The 18553-nt window shown below is 37.6% G+C and overlaps 1 protein-coding gene across 2 annotated transcripts in view; it reads left to right on the top strand.

Annotated features, from left to right (window-relative positions):
• SEMA3C (sema domain, immunoglobulin domain (Ig), short basic domain, secreted, (semaphorin) 3C) overlaps positions 1–18553 on the top strand; it is a 124970-nt gene that overhangs the window by 52423 nt on the left and 53994 nt on the right. The gene's annotated exons all lie outside the window — the stretch shown is intronic.

Raw genomic sequence — 18553 nt, 5'->3', positions numbered from 1 at the left:
TGTTATTTTTAGTTAAGCCACAAACCATTAATGGCTGTTTAAAGTAGGGGGTTCCGCATTTTTCTCCTCAAGCATGTGCTGTTTATTTGCTACCCATGCAAGTACGCAGCCAGAGTACTTTGTCCCTCCAAGGACATTGGAAAGGCTTCAGAGGAGCCAGCTTGCACTGGGGCTCTGAGAAGGGATCCTGGCTCTGCCGCATACAGCCTCCTTGGGGATGACTGTTCCCAAATGATTTCTCCTTTTGCTTAAGGAGAGGCCAAGATGCTATCCTTGATCTTACAGGACATAAAAGTGGGCCTTGGCAGTAAGTACTCCTCTCAGTTATGATCTTGGATGACTTCTGGCAGGTCCCTTTCGCTCTTTATATTTCTGATTTCTCTTCTTTGACTTGTTTACAAAGGTGCAACTGTTTCTGACAGAGATTGCCTTATGTCTGTGTTGCACAAAGAGTTGCAATTTTGCTTTGAATCTGAAATAAATTAATACTGTCTGACAAAAAAATTATCAGATAGATTTGTTAGCATCTTGGGCGTATGAGGAGTATCCTTCCACCATCCCTCTTTGTTTCACTAACCCAGAAGGACTCTTGAAAAGGGCTGTTCTTAAATGCATCCAAGCAAGATTGCGTAGAGGCAGGAAGAAGAAAACAGCATGAAAACCAAATTTCAGCTGTATTGGTGTCCTGGTTTTGGCAGGGATAGAGTTAATTTCCTTCCTGGTGGCTGGTACAGTGCTGTGTTTTGGATTTAGGGTGAGAACAATGTTGATAACGCACCGATGTTTTAGTTGTTGCTGAGCAGTGCTTACACTAGTCAAGGACTTTTCAGCTTCCCATGCTTTACCGACTGAGAAGGCTGCAGGTGCACGGGAGGCTGGGAGGGGGCATAGCCGGGACAGCTGACCCAAACTGGCCAAAGGGATATTCCACATCATAATGACATCATGCTCAGCTTATAAAGCTGGGGGAAGAAGAAGGAAGGGGGGGACGTTCAGAGTGATGGCGTTTGTCTTCCCAAGTAACCGTTACATGTGATGGAGCCCTGCTTTCCTGGAGATGGCTGAACACCTGCCTGCCGATGGGAAGGAGTGAATGAATTCCTTGTTTTGCTTTGCTTGCGTGCGCAGCTTTTGCTTTACCTCGATTCTCTCCCCCATCCCTCTGCGGCGGGAGTGAGCGAGCGGCTGTGTGGTGCTTAGCTGCCGGCTGAGGTTAAACCACAACAATTGGCAATCTTATTTCTAGAATGGTATTTTCTCCTCTTCTCACTCTCTACACACACACACACACACACACACGCCATAACCCTCTTATTTCTTGTTGATTATTTCCTCTGCTGGGATAGCAATACATAATTGTGGCAGCCCAATGTTTATTTACAACTTCCAGCTAAAATTTAGCTTCCTATCTTTCAGTAAGACACTGCTGTGTTTTTAAAACACTGACATCACTATTCCCATTTGTAATAATTAACGCAATATTTTCATTTCCTTGCTTGTTTTCTTTCTTTTCCCTCATATGTGAGTGTCTGTCTTCACTTTCTTTTTTACCTGAAATTAAAGACTGGTCCAACAGAGCATTTAAAGATGCTTAGCTTGCATTCCTGAAAAGTGTTAGTGGAACTTCTTGTATGTTTTCAGTTAAACTCTAAGTGCTTAAATACTTCATTGGAGTAGACCATATTACAGCTGTAGCAGATGAAAATCTGCCCCTATTTTCTTCTTGTGCCCTGCTTGAAATCTTTAAAAGTTCCTGGTTTATTTCAACCTTTTAGCCCTGTCCTACTGAAAATACAGCCACCAATCTTTCATGGAATCCTGTGAATCCCATTGATTGTGAATCCAATATTGTTTAATATTCAAAGGCAATTGTTACATATCACTTTCCTGTGTGTTTCTTACCTATTTATTTGCTCCAGAAGATGACGCTTAGATTGTTTGTAATCCTAATGGCCACAGAGGATTTGGCTTTGGTTTCAGTTGTTAATGTTGTTGAATGACTCAATAGCAATGATAACGTATTTATCCTGGATCTCCCAACAGAGTGAAGCAGACAGAAGGCAACCTGAAGGAAAATTTCCAATAAGAATATTGTTCTGACACTGTTCAAAATGCAAATTAGGTACCTAAAATCTTTCAGCCAAAACCACTGTTTAAAAACTAATTAAAAAAGAACAGGTGTTTATATGAACCCCTTTCCAAATTATTTAAGCCACTATAAAACTTTTTTTGGCATTGATATTGCAATAAACTGAAATTATGTAATATGCTGTTCCTGCCCTTCTGCACAGAGGTTCAGAAGCTGTCTGTGGCCCCATCTTGAGGAGGTTTTAATCTAAGTAAACAAGACAGACCAAAGCTGGGAGGAGAAATAGGCAAATGAAACGATCCACCCACAGTTATGCAGCTGGCCAGTAGCAGAGCTCAAGTTAATCTAAAAGGTCCTTGTCACCATAAATATGTGTTTTTTCAGTGAGAAAAGCCTGGATATTCCAGCTAAAAGCCAAGTCAATTTGCTTTCAGCAACTACTCACTATAAATTTAGAGGAAAGACATAGGCAAAAATGTGTTGACTTAATGAATTCAGAAAATGAGACAAAAGATGTAAGAGCATCATTTCCCGTGTCATGAAATGGAATCAGAAATAACATGTCCCTTATCACAGTGTGGTATTCTGACATACACACCCACAATAATTAAGTGCTTTTTACCTTGACATATAGCAAAAGAGTCAAGATTCTGGGAGTATTTTAGTACTTTGCCTATCCAGAATGGTAATGCATGTTTTTATGACCTCATATCTTAATCAGCAGTTATTTTATGCCTTTTCTATTTTTTTTTTCAGTACAGAGGCAAGCTTGTTTAAATACTTGTTCTTTTCTGATTAGAATGTTTTTCCCAAGGCCATTGACATAGTTTCCTTTGTTCAATTAAATCTAGGCAAGTACTAATGTCTCCTGAGTAACAGTATCATTACAGCAGAAAAAACAGCTCAAACAAATTACACTCTGTATTCACTTGTTAGGCACACATCCACACACTACCATTATTAATTAATGTAATTGATAGGTCTTATTTTAATTAAAATAATACAATAGTTATAAATAACCTTGTCAGATATTTAAAATATCATATTTGAACAACGGAATGGATTTTTGGTGTCAGCTACTTGAAGGAGAATTTTGCAGGATATGAATAATTTGAGGGCCAAGGCACAGCACAAAACTTGTCAATTTTTGCAACTGCATTTTATAATTTAAAAGAAGAAATGTTAACCAATGTTTGTAAGTGTACTATAGTTCACACTTGGACCTGGACTATCTGTCATCTCAATTGATGCACACAAGCTCATACCAGCTAATAGCACAGTCTTTTGCCTTATTAGACAGCCAGAGAAAGGAAAGCAGAACTGAAGGAGAAAAACTGTATTAATTATATGATCTGCAGAGTGCTCTTTGTGAATGGCATCTAAATATCGGTAACATGCAGCCTGACTGAACTTGCAAACATTTATCCACGTGATTTTTTTTTGCATCTGTGAAAAGTCACATTCTGATTGCTTCTATAAATAGTGTTTTCAGGACCTTTGGTTTGCATTGGCTTAGTGTGTGAAGGACAGGGGGATATTAGGTGGCATTTAATGTTATCAGGAAATGAATGTAAATGTATTCAAATTGCAGGTATTTTATTGTCTTCCCTTCCTTCCTCTCCTCATGTGTCACTTGCTTTCTAAGATGATAAATCCAGCAAGGATTTACCACGCTCCTGTCTGTGTGATTTTTGTCCTGCTTGGAGGTTTTTGATGCAATTACATTTGAGTTCAATGTATTTATAAAACATTAGATCTTTTTTATTTCAATGGCCCAAACTCAACCATTAAAACAAACAAACAAAACTCTTAGTTAACTGTTTTCAGATTTTTTTTTTTTTCTGTCACTGTTACACTTGTCCCTTGAGGTACCAGATGACTCAAAGCTGTATTTTTATCATATTGAGGAAATTCACCTACTTCTAGTGTTGTCATCTAAATGTTAGATATCTAATCTGAGTTAATCATCCAGGCTTCTTTTCTAATCTTTAGAGAAAAAAAAACAAAAACAAAACAAAAAAACCCCAACAAAAAACACCAAACAGGAACTTGCAGAAGAATGTTGAAATCAATGACAAAAGACAAAATTATGTCAGTGTGGATGAGTGTCCTGGTTTCAGCAGGGATAGAGTTGATTTCCTTCCTGGTGGCTGGTACAGTGCTGTGTTTTGGATTTAGGATGGGAACAAAATTGATAAGGCACTGATGTTTTAGTTGTTGCTAGGTAATGCTTACACTAGTCAAGGACTTTTCAGCTTCCCATGCTCTACCGACTGAGAAGGCTGGAGGTGCACAAGAAGCTGGGAGGGGGCACAGCCAGGACAGCTGACCCAAACTGGCCAAAGGGATATTCCATACCATGTGACGTCATGCTCAGTATATAAAGCTGGGGGAATAAGAAGGAAGGGGGGGATGTTTGGAGTGATGGCGTTTGTCTTCCCAAGTAACCGTTACATGTGATGGAGCCCTGCTTTCCTGGAGATGGCTGAACACCTGCCTGCCGATGGGAAGGAGTGAATGAATTCCTTGTTTTGCTTTGCTTGCACACGCGGCTTTTGCTTTACCTATTAAACTGTTTTTATCTCAACCCACGAGTTTTCTCACTTTTACCCTTCCGATTCTCTCCCCCATCCCACCATGGGGGAGTGAGCGAGCGGCTGCATGGTGCTCAGTTGCCGGCTGAGGTTAAACCACGACAATGAGTTAGGTTCTTGTTTTACTGTCCTTCATTTCAGAAAACACCTGAAAATGATGACTTTATTTCTCCCTCCTTTAGCAGAATGTTTCTCCCCAGAATAGTCATTGATTGTTAAGATTTCCCTTTTCTCATATCCAAGCCTAAAATACACTGCCCTCATTGTCTTATCATTGTTAAGCCTGAAGAAGATGATGTATTTTCTGGCAGTGCAGGATTTGTGACCGTTTCATTCGGTATGAGGAACACTGATAGATGAACTACTTTGTGTGTACTTTATCTTACAAGTTGTAAATCATTAATCGTTCTATTTCTGGACTACCACGCATTGATTTGATGTGATAAAGGGACAGATCATCTGACAGGCAGTGAAAAGCCCGGGACAGCCCACTTTGCCTCCTGTGGTTCACCTCAGGAATTAGACTTTTGAGCATAGCGATAACATATCTGCATGATCACTTGAGTACAGCGCATGTAAAACAGAATGAAATACAAAAGGGAAAACATATTTCACCAGACTCCAGAAGGTTTTCTTTGTTATGAAATCAACAAGTATTGGTGAATTATTTTGGTAGTCATATTTTGGAATATAAAGTGGCATTGCTCTATGGAGTTTACCTGTAGAAGGGATGACAGTAGTTGCGACATGCCCAAAGTTAGAGTAAGGGAAGTGCAGTATAGCAAGAACATATGACCAGGAACATATTCAATACACCAGTTAGGCACCTAAACTGACATCTAGGTGGGAATTAAGAGCCTAAATTCAGAATATTAATTCAGGAAAATCCTGCCTAGCTCATAATCGGAAATTTTGATAGACGAAAGCTGTACTACTGGGCATGCCCAGCACAGTGTTTCTCTTTGTATTGGGTTGGTGAAGGAGGTGGCTGCCTAAGGTTTATTGGCATGCAGAACAAAATCATTTCTCTGCCTAAATTCTTTGGTGAGCATGATATGCATGGTCAGGCCTTACCAACCTGCACCAAATGGTCTGTGGTAGTCATAAAAAAAGGCAGAAGGCTAATGCTTGAAATATTCCTACAAGAAGCTGGATACTTGTGCTCTCCTCAGTTTTGCCTCAAGATTGCTGTACAAGAAGAGTCTGACAGGCATTGCAAAGCTCAGAATCACATTTCTGAGAATGATTGTCTGCACTCCAGCTTAGTAGTAATACTAGGAGTAGAGCCCAAGTGTCTGAACTTCTAGGACATTTCTCACCATGAGCTCAAATTTTACTTGCAGACAACTGGTAAATTTGATAAATTTGGAGACTGCATTTCTGACAGTTGGAGAGCTAAGAATTGATTTCTAATGCTTTAACCATACTTTATGCCAGTGGTTCTCTGTTGATTTTGTTGGTGTTGAGAGTGGAACATTTGGAACAATGCAGTGGAAAATCAGGTCAACAGGCTACTGGTCAGTGGTGATAAAACCCAGGGTTGTGTATAGTGTTGTAATTCTCAGGCTAATGACATTCCCATAGAAAGAGTAGATTTGATAACTTTGGTAGCACAAATGAAAAAGATATGTATCTCTAGACTGTAGTGTCTTCAGTGGATAATATTTAGGCTTTACAATAGATTACCACAAAAAATACATAAAAATAAGTTGAAATTATTTATTTTACACTCAGTATGTATCTGATGCAAGAGACCCCTGCTTCTAGGAATTTCAGTGCCAGTAGAGCACCCAATAACCCAGCATTGAATAGTAAACAGAGCCAAAGAAGAGGAGCAGCTATGAGAGGTCAGTTTAACAAAGTTAAAAGTTATTAGAATTGCTTTTAGTTTTTCATAACTGGTAAACAGTTGAAGTATACAGTGAACTGCTATGAAGGTGAAGCTATTTAAGGGAACTAGTCAAAATATCTTACATAATAGTGAAAGCCGTATTAAATAAACACCAGCTCAAAGACTTAAACCTGTTAAAAATATTTTGCATTCAAGCTAAGAGTTCAAAAGGTCACTGTTTGGCATTCCTCCTCATGGGCAAATCTAGACAAGTTAACATGCCTTTAGTAAACAAATTCTGATTAAAAGCTGTTCAGAACTGTCTCTATTTACTCTGTCACAATCACATGGTAGAGATTTCCTTTCTACTACAATAGAATTCATGGCATTATCTATTTAATGGAGCTGAAATGGATTGTGCATTAAGCAGCATTACTTTGTATGACACAGAAACACTAAAGCATGTGTACCTGTAAAATGGAGTGATTTAAATGTATTATGCAATACGTCTAAATGGTTAGCAGGAACATGAATTAAAATAATACCTTGAACATAAAAATGCCTTTCATTTGGGTTTTTTTTTAGCAAACATACATTAGTTGAACTTGATAGTAATTCTGAAAGACAGGTAAGCGTTGTTATAAACATGTAGCAAATGGTTAAACTGACATAAATGGAGGGTGAGAGATTTGTTCAAGGTCAGAGAGCAAGTGCCCAGGAGTTCTGACTTATAGTTCCCTGTTCTGATCATGAAACAAATCTCCTTTGTTCTAGATATTTGTACATTATGCTTTAAATGAATAGCCACTTTATTTTGCTTGTGCTTCCAAAATATGAGTACAGGGCATAAACAAAGGACACAATCTGTGAATTTTGCCTTTAAAGTTAGTGCAGTTTTTATTTTGTTTCAGGATCAAGGATAGAGTCATATACTGAGGGCACTTGCATCATCCTCTGCTACAATTAATAATTTGCTACACAGATAAGTGGTTGACTGTGGTTGACTTCTATCCCATAATGTCCACTACCACTTCCTATCCTATACCTCCATTGTGCCAATCTTAATCTGTCAGGAATCTAAATACCCTTCAGTTCTGGATTGCTGTTCAAGTCCTTCCTTCCTTGAACCTGCTATTTCTATGCTGAGCCTGTAAAAGGTCCATGTAGTACTTTAGCAGTGTACGTTACTCTTCTTGACTCTTCTGCCTTTTACCCGGAAGCAATGATTTCTCTTCCTTTTTCTCTTTGCTGATGTTCAGCACATCCAAATGAACTAATAGCTCACTCCTGTTAGAGCCTACCATTATCTAAAAGTGGTACCGTTGTAATCATGAGATGCTTCATAACTGAGAGTTGAATATAAACAAGCAGGTTTTATCTAAAATATTTTTATATCTGTGGACATGCAAGAGAGGGAATTCTACTTTTTTTCCTTCTTTTGGCCAAATACTAGATGGTCATCCTGCCGAATAAATATGGCAAGTCTAGTTTAAACACAGAGTGAGTGACTGCAGAAGGTTTATTTATTTAAATGGCTTCCCGTTCAGATGAAATCTAAACAGAAAAGCATAAAAGTTATCTCTTAAATCCAAACCAGAGTTTTGGCTGAGCTTATTAAGTCTGAAGAGTCTGGACTTAAAACAAACAAACAAAAAAATCCCTCTTTTTGCATGTGAAACACACTTGAAATAACTTCCTCCAGCTATTTCATTTTAATTTCAAAGGCTTTTTTGCACATTACCAAGTACAACCCAAAACCAACCCAGTCAAATAAATACCAAACTGTTACCTCCACTTTACATATGTAACTCAGAGAGTTTATGTGACATGTCTTAAGTCAAAAAGCAAAATACCAGCAGAATAGGATTTAGAGTTGAGTGGACTCTAATCCACCAGGCTATGCTCAGCCCACTAAACATGACTTTTATTGTGCACCCAAATACCAGCTGGTGATCACTTGAAGATTGATGGTAGCATGCAGCTCTGGAATGTGCTCCTAAATTCACTCTTTGTGTCAGTCTTCATGGTGCGAAAAAGAGTGAAATATGGTTACGTTCTGTGTGTTTAAACAGCAAGCATGCTACGCACTGAACACATCTCCCTGCGGGGCTTGAGCACAGCACTCCTACTCCCACTGAGCCACATCTCAAAAATGACACCTAACAGTGACAGACCCACTTCCAGCTTCCAAATCCATATAGAAATAAACTAAGCTTAAATAAAATAATATTCAATGCACACATGCTTGGAAGTATTTTTGTTTTGAAGTTGACATTAAAAAACCTCTAAGTGTTAATTTATTTAATATTGAAAATATTCATAACAATCCTACGTGTTCAGCAACACAAACAATGAACACTGATGATGAAATTAGTAATTTCCAGTTGTGTCCAACCTCTGAAGTCCTCTGGGGGACGTGGCCAAACCCTGTGTCCAGTGAAGCAGGTTGTGGCATTACAGTAATTTGAAAAAAAAAAAAAAAGAATCTTAATATGCAATCTGATGAAACCACATGGCTATTCCTCTGATGGGAGTGAATGCATTTAATATACCAGAAAAATGTATTTCAAGGGAAAAAAAAAAACAACAGGAAAACATTTAAGGATAGGCTTGACCTTTGCTCTTCTCGCAAACCAAACTTTCCTTGGCTTCAGGAGGCGTCCCAAACACCCACGTCCAGAAAGCAGCTTGCTTCCTGTCAATGGAAAAGGCTGGGTGGCCTCTTGGATGCAATCAAAGAGCCCAAATTAGGCTACAAGGGGTAATTTAACCATACAGAACAACAAAGAAATATAGGAAAAGGAATGAAGAATATTGTGGAGAAGTATTCTATTATTCTAATATTTCTATTCTAGAAGTAGAAATATCAAGAGGAGATTTGGATAAATACAGTTGTGAAAGAACTGTGGAATCGAGTGTGGCTGTCTCTTTTGGTAAAGTTCGTTATCTCTAATATAATGACCCTTCTGGCATCATGTTGGACTAGAGGTTCATCGAAGGTTCACTGAAGGGGGGATGCCATTTGTTGACCTCCAACTGCTTTGTTTTCTCACGTAGTGGAGTGAGAATAAGTGTTTCTTTTATCCTTCCCAGATGTAAAGCAGAGCTTGCTAACTTTCTAGACTTGGTATATAGAGATGATAATCTGATATATAGTCAAGAGTGCATAGACATCAGGTATATGCATACCATTGACTGGCATACTGATACTGATAGGAAACAACACACTAAAAAAGGAAGCATTGGTTTACCTAGTTGTATGTGATACCCACCATCCCACATACCCGTTTCCTTATTTTTGCTATAGACAACTTGGCTTCTTTTACAAGCATCCCTCTGTATTCAGAATTGTCTGTGTCTAAAAATACCACCCTTTAATTCACCAATCCATTGATATTAATTTATTAATGAAATTCTTTTGAATGTGAAATACTGCCCTCCAAGCCTTCAGCTCATGGCTGAGTAAATTTTACATTATTTTACTGAAGAATGAATAAAAGCTAAGCATTTGGGATTTAGCTTGATCTCTTTATGCCTGATATTTGCCTGGTAGGTAATCCTAATTTGATTAAAATGGTAATAATAATAATGAAACTGTAACCAGGCCTGCGTATATGAAGTTGCCCTTTTTTTATACAGAGTAAGGGTGAGAAGTGACTGCTGAAGGAAGGGCCAATATTTTTTAAGGAGACCTGTGGATAAAGTGGCATGGCTAAAATTGCAGCTAAAGTTGGTTAACATCAATAAAGGCAAGGATTTCTGCAGCAAGAGCAGTAATGCCAATCCTAGATATACAGAGATTGGCTAAATCTCTGGGGAGGGTGCTCTTTGAAGAAGAGAAAGGAATATAATGAAAAGGGTTCCTCTGCCTCACCCCAGTGAAATGGGTTCTTACTTTATTACAGAAACCATTATGAAATATTTCAGTGGTTGAGCTGTGTTTTCTCAATGACTTTTTATTAGCTCTGGTAACAAGAATAATTCTGCAGCTTAGCGACAATATGCTCGGAAAGAAAAAGAAAGACTGCATGTGAGTTGATGTGAAGAGTTTTTTCGGTCAGAAAAGAAGTTAAGGGACTACTATCATACTTTCATTGTTTGAGGTGTTGATTATTTTGCAACATTTGATAGTTCTTCACTACAATTCAGAGGCACGGTTGTCAGTACATCAATAAAAATGTATTAACACCTCAAAACTGCACATTTGGGGAGTAGCTGCCTCTGTCAATTTTGCAAAGGGCAAATTATGTCTTCACTGTCTACAGGCTACCTCAGTAAACCTGCAAAGTACACTCTTACACTGAAACAGAAAGGTAAACTTGCAAAGACAGACCATTCTAGCAGTAAAACAACGTACCTTCCACTCAACCTTACTTAGACTCTCCCTGCTCCTCTCTCTCTCTCCACAATATTCAAAAACGTCCCAGCTGACATCATCTGCCACATCAGTTTGTGGGGTGTAAATAGTCAGGTACTCAAACCTAAGCCTAAAAAGGTTTGCTTTTATCACAAACATAACAGCCTGAATGAGATGCAAAACTAATGAGAAGTCCGTTCAGACCTCGTCCTCCTCCCAGAGGTCAACCCACTAGTGGCAAATGGAATGAAGATGAATGAATTGGGAGGACAGCTTGCAAGTCTCATGTTGTTGCCCAGTTCTGACTTGGAGAATAGCACTAGTTTCAGTTTTAATTCATTTTTCAGACAGACAATTACAATAATTCATCTTCTTCCATTTCTCATATCTTTCTTTAAATTTGGATCAAAGAGTTCTGGTGTCTGCACAGAGTCAGGGCTTCAGCTGGCCAGTTAGTCTGGAACATTTCTCTGTGTGACTGAGCATCACAGAAGGAAGCACAACCGTTCCTCCAATGATGTGATTGCTGGTCCACTAGAAAAAAAGAGCAAGACAGAAAACACAAGAGATTACAATGATAAGATATACTGCTCCCAGAAGAAGTAAAATAAATAATGTCGAATTTGTTTGACTTCTCCATGGATGTGGCTTTTTTTCTTGCTCCATCTCAAAAATAATGTCATACTTGGCAATCGAAAGCTTCTTATTCCTGCATCTGGAAAACAAAACCATCTTGAGTGCCGATGGCAAAGCCACTGTGTGCACCCAGGCTAGTGAGACGGGTTGAGCTTGTGCAGCCTTAGGCAATGTGGCAAGGACCCTCTCCATGTCTGCTGGAAAGAAACAAAAGAGTAAACTCTGTATAACTAACTGTTCAGGCTTTGAAGTATGCAGCTTAGAACTCTTGGAGAGCAGTTTGCACACTGCAGAGGTGTTATACACAAGCTCTTTATACACAAGACATGGAGAAGACTGGCTCCCAGCTAATGTGGCTAACTCAGCTGCAGTAATCTTAAACCCAGTTGGCCTGTCTTTATGGCTCTCCATGCTTGCCAAAGTTGTCTCTTTGGTTTTGGCACCAAAAATGAGAATAAAGCCTGGACAGGTTAATAGTGGGAAGAAATGAGCAAGGTAATATTTGAAAAATCAGATATCTTCTTCTGGAAAGTTCTGTAGAGTGGCAGTATTTGTGACATCTTCTGAAATAAAATCCACAAATTGCAATTATATAAAGGGATAAAGTTGATGACTGGTAAAATTATAACTGCATGCTACTTACTAAAAAATAAGAAGCCCACTTTTCAATGGTTTTTTTTTAAATACCTATACAGACTTCAGAGGAGTTATTCCAGGTTTACAGTGAGGTAAGTGGAGGATAATCTGAAAATTATGCCAAGAAGTGTCTACAGCCTAGTGAGACTGGCTGGCTGGAGGGTGTGAGTGGTCTTGCATAATTCTCAATGAAGGAATCTCAATACTGGAATATTTGGTAAGACTTGGAATAGCTATGCAACTGCAGTTTGGAAAAAGTTGACATACTTTTCTTCTTTGTTTCGGAGTGGGGCTTCTATTGTGGAATGTGGTATGATTTCATCATGACAATATCTGTGTAAGTAAAAAAAAATCAGCATTTTAATAGTGTCTGCTCTTCATAATGTAAAGCTTCAATAAAAATGCACTTAATCTTGTAGAATATGTTGGGTTGATGAATGTGCCACAGAGCCATAGTAATACATTTTGCCACACACAAGTAAGTGACTTTCTCTCATCGTGTGTTTGCCTTTGCTTAGAAAGCACATTTCTCCTGCACAAAACTGGAAGCTGCCCACACCTCAGTGGATCTGCCCCTCCTTCTTCATTCTTCAAAGTAGCAAATCAAAGATGAAAAATTCTCTGATAGTTTTTGATAGTTTTAATAAAACAGCACTCTGTCATGAGTGATTCCCCTTTCAGTACAACTTTTAAAAAGCCCCATTGTCAAAAGCCAGTTAATACTCCATTGTGATCTTTTTAAAGTCAATGAGTTACCAGGATTTTAGGACGTCTGTGTGTCTTGTGAATTGTAAAAAACCAACTCATCTACTGACATATGTGAACACTCTGCTTAAGGTCAACTATTAACTGGTATGTCTTTTCCTATCAACACATGGTCCCCTTCACAAAGAGCTATTGAGGGTTTTACTGCTCCTAATGTGTATGTTGAGCTGCTCAAGGTGACAGATTGTTCTTCAGACATGCTAGAGCTACCTCTGGGCCTGATTCTCCAAAGACTTCACCTTGGTGCTATTATTTCTATTTATAAAATATTGCACTATCTCAATCCAGTAATGTTTAAATTCCATTTTCAACTCATTTAGCAAATATACCAACAAGTATTCAAGGTGTATATTTAAACCAGATCATATTTAGATATCGTTGACATTTCCGTGTTATTTACTCTCATTCCAAATACAGCAATTAAGTTTCCTTCTAGCAAATTATACATTTTAGCTCTGGACACAGAGGGCTCCTGTTTCAGCCTGTACTGTCTGAACTCCCTTCCTCCCTGTCCTCCAAGTGATCTTCTTAATTAGTTAGCCTGTGATTTTATGAGCACTTGTAAATCTATATCTTCTCCCCTCTCACTCGCTTTTTTTTTTTAATAAAAATGTAATTAAAACCCTTTCAGACAGATTCAGAAGCTAGCAAGTGTGCACATCTGTGACTTCCAGTCCTTATAAACCTATTACCCCCTTATACAAAAAGCCAAATTTCATCCTAACAGCATTAAGAAAAAAGTGCAAAGACTTCTCATGCATGAAGAAGAGATAAAGAGATAAAGAAAAGGTCAAAGGTCCACCTGAGCTTTTTGGCCCCGTGTGGTTAAGGCACACAAGGGACTGACAAGTAGCACATCTGGCTCTTTGGCCAAAAGACTGCATACCCATTTATAATCGGCTTCACTTGAGACCTGGCTGAGGGTTGGGTTTGAGTTTGAACACTGCGTGAGCAGTGGCAAAATGCTTTAACAGCTCTCTTATCTCACCCCCTTAAGTAGAAGGAATCAATACAGGTTTCTTCAAAGAAAAGGAATATCAACAGTGCAAAGGTGACTTGTTCTGAAGTTTTGAAAGAAAATATTTCAGACTTCCCTTGTTCTCTTCCCATACATAAAATTAAACAAATAGTCACATTGTATCCTCACAGAGTTGAAAAGCAATATTATAAATAGCATACTTTTTCCACAGGTACTATGTAAACTACAAAAATAATACATTTATTTCTTCCATGTCTTTACACTAAAAAATCAGAAATAAGGCCAAGAAAACAATAGTTAAAATTATTAGATTCTTATGAAATCTGATACCTTTTGACTAGATCTTTCCTAGTAATTTCTACTAATAAAGTACAAAACAGAGAAGTTAGTCAATAGAAAGTAGAAAGGAAAATTTTTAAACTAAAATAAAACAGAGCTTTTCTTCTGGCTGAAGCTTTTTTCCAAGTTATTTTTTGTAACTTTGCAGATATCTCTGATTCCACTCACATTTTAAAAATATGTAACTATTCCTTTCAATGATAGCAACATTATGTACAGTCTCTCTCTTATATGTGCAAATTACTTTTTCACCTGTTTGAAAGTGACCTGTGAGTAAAAGGGTGCCATTTCCATTTGATGCTATAAGCAAAAACATCATTCTACATAAATATTTATTTCTAGGGTAAAAATAAATAAATAAATAAATAAATAAAATTTGTTTCATTCCAGTTCCTAGAAGGTGAGATTTTACATTACAGTTTCACATTTGGCATGGGCTGGCATATTTGTTGGCACAAACTGAAGGTTTAATGAGGCTTAAGAGAGTCTTACAGTCTCCTTAACTAGAAGCTAATATTGTCAAGCCTACTGCTAGACGTACACAAGGCCTGTTGTTTGTGGACCCCGTACCCCATGAGGGAATAAAAGAAAACAGCATTGTGTTGCTGACTTCCAAATCATTAAAGCTACATAAAATCCATGCCAATTTGGGCAGCAGAGGTTCCCCAGGGAGATGTAGACCATCTTTCTGGAAAGCTATGTTTCTCCCCTTCACTGTGGTGCTGCGTGTGAAACTGGATTGCTATGCTTTACTCCCTGCTTTTTTTGAGGCACATACACCAAATCTCTGCCTCTGCTCTGAACTACCCCATAAACAACCTTCTGAGACTGAATCCTTATGCCAGCAGGAAAGAGGAGGAAAACATATTATTTCTTGTACTTTACCACAGGGGAGCCTAAATTAAAAGCTTGACAGAGCATCCTCGGTTTGCTCAAAGAAGCCCTGCCAGGCTGGAGACCCAGGGATAGTATAGTGCAGAGACGACTGCATGGACGCTTTTACGTATCATAGTTTATCCACAGCTTATCTGTGGATAAACTCAGTGCTTTGAACTTGGGCTGGGGATGCTTGCATACCACGGCTGTAGCTTACCAAACTCTGCAATATAATTTCTTGTTTATATTGAACTTTTCAGTAACAAGTGGTTATGTGGGTCTGCGAATAGGAAATAATCTTATTTTGGGAAGGTCCTGCTAAAAATTGTATTAGTTTCAGTAACATATGTATCAAACATCTATATTAGTATAAGATGTCTACCAAGGAAGTCACTTATATTAGGGTCTTATCTTACATATTAGGGATTATTACATCATTTACGTTAGGAAAGTCAGGCTGTGTTTTCAGCATTGTGACACCAGTGAATTTGAATTAAGGAGTGATGAAAGGTTGATGTTGAATGATTAAATAAGATGTTCAGAAGACAACCTGATGTGTGGATCTAGCTCATATACCCATATGCAGATTGGACAATTTGGGTATAACAGGCTGTGTTTGTCAGCGAGGGATATATCTCCACCTTCCTGGATTTCCAGTCTCTGATAACTGTAATTTGTTTTGTTCTGGCCAACACAATGAGTTTTGAGAGTTACAAAGGCTTTTGTGATGTTAATGATGGATATTACCCAAATATTTTGTTGTTTTTCCTGTGAGAACACAACTTTTTAAAGAATAATACTTGCATTAATTTTTGCGGTGGATTAGAAGGATAATTAAAGAGTAGGTGTTAAACTGCCTAATTGTCAGTAAGCTGTACACTGTGTTTGGAAAAAACTCCCAGTCATTGGGATCTCCAAAATGTGCAGTTCAATAATAATAATAGTTCTGGGGAGAGAGTTCACTGAAGCTTTTGTTTTTCATTAAAAGGGACAAGAGCTATATAACCTGTTCTCTAAGATCAGATTTCTAACACTAGGAATCAAGTTGGTATTGGCTTTATCATTGAGGAAAGCCAAAACTAAATTCACTGACTGATGAAAAAAGGGTGAACAAAGATTATTCTTGTATCATTAAGGATGACAGTTATTTGTGTGTGGAGCATATTATAGTCTTCTTTTTTATAGCCAAACAAAATTGTTAATATTCACAGAGAGCTGTCCACAACATCATTCTCCATACAGGGTTTACTGCCTTGAATGTTTGGTTAAATTCCCAAAGCATGGAATAGAATTTGCTTTGAAGGTCAGTAAAGGTTTACATCATTTTTTTACAAAAACTTTTGGAGATGAAAAGCATCTTTCCAGCCATTGCTCTTTCCAAGTAACAACACTCAGATAGTAAATCTTTAAAAAATCAAATTTTCTTGGGTGATTGTGTGGTAAATTTTGTTAAATGAAAAGAAAATTTGATTAATTATAAATTCCCTCCCTGTAGCTCTAAGAAGCTAATAAACTGTAAGTTTCAGCACTGAAAGAAATAAAACTAATAAATCTCTATGAGAGTATTTGTTTCAGAGTTTTCCTTTCCTCTTATGAATGTGTTTCATGCTGAAACCAGGACAGAATGGCGTTGAGTTTCCATAGTCTAGTGGCATGTCATAAGGTATTCTCCTCAGCAGCAGCTTGATGGAGACAGATTACCTTTCAGGTGCCATAGAAAGAATAACGTCATTGCAAAGAGGTTAAAAATCCAGGAAAACAATGTATTTTAATAAATGAAAGATGTCGAAATTAATTATCTCTAATTTTGTCTCTTTCTTAAAAACAATCATCATGTTCTTGATCATCTTTTAGATCAATCATGGCTTATTCTTTGTCAATCGTTGACTGTCAGTGAAGCAATAAGGAGGGGCAATCACTTATTGTGCAATGACTGTGCTCACATTTACCCAGTGTTGTGCGGGAAACTGCTGCTTCTCCCAGTTTATATGTGCTTTCCTAGGATATCAAATATACAGTTATGAGAAGGTTAAGTTTCACCTTACAGCTGCCAAATATTACAGTAAAGTTAATAAGGCCACCAGGAAAAGGGATGAGCGCTAGCTTCTCAGAGCTGTTATGAAAGGTCAGTCTGAGAATTTCAGAGAGGGCAAAGGGACCGCATTTTAATGGCACTATGCTGTCGAGTCTCCCAGGTGCCTTTGAAAATCCTAGCTAAAAGCTTACAGGGAGGATTTTTTTAAACAAAGTAAAACAATTGATTTTTCAAGCACTGAAGAAAGACTTCTGAAAATGATGTGGACAATTTTCATATATATTTAATGAGTATTGTTTCAGTTTAATCTTTTAGGTGCAGACTGTAAATCTTGATTGTATGTTTATTTTTTGTTGAGGGACATATGTCATAGAAATACTATTTGTTAATTTTTTTAATATTACCATAATAAACGCATGTAGGCAACCCTTAGCTCCTGAAAGCTGTCACACGTCTAACTGAATCAAAATATCATATCTTTCAGTAATTGAAGATATTTTTCATCTTCCTATGAAACTATTTAACAATCATGATAAAAATTAAGTGGAGCTATGTGTCATATTTATCAATGCAAATCATATTCTGATAAGTGTTCTTTCAATCATTAGATCTCTAGTAGACAGGTATAAGTCCTAAGACTGCAGCCTTTGCCTGTATGTTGTCTACAGCTTGTCAAAAATTGCCTCCCAGTAATTTTCAAAGAAAAAAATTATGCTTCCAGCTAAATATGTGTTTTATAGAAAGTGCATACTTTAGGCACACTTTTTTTTTTTTAACAGAGCAAATATAAAAAAAAATTTTGTTTTAAAATTTTTGTTTTCCAAATATCATTAGCCCATGTTAATCTAGTCATCTAAAAGGCATAGGTGATTAATTTTGGATACCACATCTACTGTTTTCAATAGGGAACTAATGAGCAAAAATTTTGCTTTTAGCAAAAACTAAGCTTTAGCAACAGTGACAAGCCATATTGTCCCAGATAGTTTGCAAAAGGGATGTGGACTCAGTTCTTAGATTTATGAATAAACATTATAGAAGGGCTTCATTTTTGTATGTACGGTGTATTTGCCACCCTCTTAGAGTCACAGGGAACACAATCCAATAATAATGCTCATGAGGTAAGAAAACATAATTATATGTTAAATATTTGAATAAGGAGAAATTTATTATTAAACTTTTGTTTTTCCAGTCTCAGCTCTGGAGAAATAGTCCTTCTGTTATTACTGAAAAGAAAAATAATCTGAGTGGGCTTCAAAATATAAGACAGGAAGGCTGAGCTTTCTCAAGGGCAGCAAGTAATACTTATATTGCAGATGCTTGTGCTATTCCTGTATCAGGCCTGATCCTGCATTACTGAGATCAAAGGACGTTTTTCACTTCACTTCATTGAAGGAAGTTTTATGTGGAAAAACAAAA

Source organism: Pygoscelis adeliae, unplaced genomic scaffold (genome assembly GCF_000699105.1).
Source record: "Pygoscelis adeliae isolate BGI_AS28 unplaced genomic scaffold, ASM69910v1 Scaffold267, whole genome shotgun sequence".
Lineage (NCBI taxonomy): Eukaryota > Metazoa > Chordata > Aves > Sphenisciformes > Spheniscidae > Pygoscelis > Pygoscelis adeliae.
The sequence above is the reverse complement of the archived record's forward strand: the minus strand, read 5'-3'. Positions and strand labels throughout refer to the sequence as shown.